Source organism: Penaeus vannamei, chromosome 39 (assembly GCF_042767895.1).
Source record: "Penaeus vannamei isolate JL-2024 chromosome 39, ASM4276789v1, whole genome shotgun sequence".
Lineage (NCBI taxonomy): Eukaryota > Metazoa > Arthropoda > Malacostraca > Decapoda > Penaeidae > Penaeus > Penaeus vannamei.
In genome coordinates, this window is record NC_091587.1 from 8,831,641 (window position 1) to 8,834,140 (window position 2,500).

A 2,500-nucleotide genomic window follows, 5' to 3' on the forward strand; every position below is an offset into this window, starting at 1 on the left:
CACCTGTCCATCTTAATATCCGTTTACCAATCAGTCTATCCACATATCCATCTATCTATCCACCTATCCATCTATCTATCCACTTAACCATCTATCTATCCACCTACCCATTTATCTATCCACCTATCCATCTATCTATCCCTTTATCCACCTATCCATCTATCTATCCCTTTATCTATCCACCTATCCATCCATTTATCTATCCACCTATCCATCTATCTATCCCTTTCTCTATCCACCTATCCATCTATCTATCCCTTTCTCTATCCACCTATCCATCTATCCCTGTATCTAGCCACCTATCCATTCATTTATCTATCCACCTATCCATCTATCTATCCCTTTCTCTATCCACCTATCCATCTATCTATCCACCTATCCATCTATCTACCCCTTTATCTATCCACCTATCCATCCATTTATCTATCCACCTATTCATCTATCTATCCCTTTATCTATCCACCTATCCATCCATTTATCTATACATGTATCTATCCCTTTCTCTATCCACCTATCCATCTATCTATCCCTTTCTCTATCCACCTATCCATCTAACTACCCCTTTCTCTATCCACCTATCCATCTATCTATCCCTTTATCGATCCACCTATCCATCCATTTATCTATCCACATATCCACCTATCTATCCCTTTATCCACCTATCCATCTATCTATCCCTTTCTCTATCCACCTATCCATCTCTCTATCCACCTATCCATCTATCTATCCCTTTCTCTATCCACCTATCCATCTATCCGCAATCCTCACCACAACGCGTTCGTCTCAAAGAGCAAACTCGAACAAACAAGAAATTGAATTTTGGCGCGAAATGGGAATCAGAGACCGCGAAAAAAAAACTCGGCTTTGTCTCCTCCGCGAACTGAACCGGAAAAAATGGAAAGACGAATCAAAAGCGGTGCAAATATTTCGTTGAAAAATATTTCGTGGGAAAAAATAAGAAAAGAAGAGAACAAAAAAAAAAAATGAAGAAAAGAAGAAGAAGAAAAAAGGGTGGGGGGAGAGGGATATATATTTAAATGTTTTCTTTTCTTCCTTATTTTTTATCTGTCTGTCTGATATCTCTTTCTCTCTCTCTCTCTCTTACTCTCTCTACATCCCTCTCTGTCTCTGTCACTCTATCTCTCTCTTCCTCTCCCCTCCCCTCTCTCTCTTCCTCCCTCCCCTCTCTCTCTCTCTCTTTAACTCTCCCCCCCCTCTCTCTCTCTCTTTCCCTCTTCCCCTCCCCCCCCTCTCTCTCTCTCTTTTCACATCAGTTTCTAAAGCATAAAATAAATACATATCTAAACTGACCCAAAGTTCTAGAGCTATTTCAGAGTTGGAAGAAAAAAAAAAGTCTTCCTGGAATTTCTCTTCTTATCGCTATCATTTCGGCGTTCTCTCAAAATCGCCTTATTCCTGTTTCCAAAATTTCTCTCGGGATTGCAAGGGGGAGGGTGGGGGGAGGGGAAGGGGGAGGAAGTCAGATAAAAAAAATGATAATTTGATTCAAGTTTACGATAGAAATTTGTTTTTCTCTTGTTGCTTCCTTTCTCTTTCTCTTCTTTTCTTTTCTCATTCTCCATCTCTCTCGCTTCACATTCCTTTTCGTTCTTGCTCTCCTCCTTTTTCTTGTTGTTCTTCCCCTTCTCTTTTCTCTTTCTCTCTCCCCTGCCTTGTATCTCTCTCTTTTCCCTCTCCTATCTTCGTTTCTCCTCTCCACCTTCCTCGTTCCCTCTGCTTCTTCCCTCTTTCATCCCTCTTCCTCTCCCTCCTCCTACTCTCTCATCGTTTCTTCTCAACCTCCCTTTCTCTTCTTTTCTCCTCCTCTTCACATACATACAAACACACACACACACGAGTATACATCTACATATATTGATGATGATGATGATGATGATGATGAGAAGGAGGAGGAGGAGGAGAAAGAGGAATTGGAGAGAGTGAAAAACACATAATAATGATAACAATAATAATAATCAATAGCAGAGGAACATCTAGATAAAGAAGAAGACAAAGAAGGAAAAGAAGACGACGAATAGGAAGAGGAAGAGATCGACGGTGACGATGATGAAGATGGTGATAACGGAAAGAAGAAAGGCATTGGCGTTCATACTGATGATGGTGGTGATGATGGTGGTAAAGATAGTGATGATGATGATGATGATGATGATGATGATGATGATGGTAGTGATGATGATGGTGGTGATGATGATGGTGGTGATGATGGCGGCGATGGTAATGGTGATGATCTTGATGATTTGATGACGATTGATGATGATGATGATGATGATGATGATGATGATGATGATGATGATGATGATGATGATTGATGATGATGATGATGATGATGATGATGATGATGGTGATGGTGATGATGGTGGTGATAATGGCAGCGATGGTGCTGATGGCAGACCTTGCTGTCACTGATGTTAATACTTTAAAGATGTTCTTGAGATGAAATGAGAAAATGAAGACTATGCTTACAGCAATGACGATATAG

The 2,500-nt window shown here is 40.4% G+C and overlaps 1 protein-coding gene across 1 annotated transcript in view; it reads right to left on the bottom strand.

Annotated features, from left to right (window-relative positions):
* Window positions 1–2,500, bottom strand: part of LOC113825081 (uncharacterized) — a 332,231-nt gene that overhangs the window by 45,965 nt on the left and 283,766 nt on the right. The gene's annotated exons all lie outside the window — the stretch shown is intronic.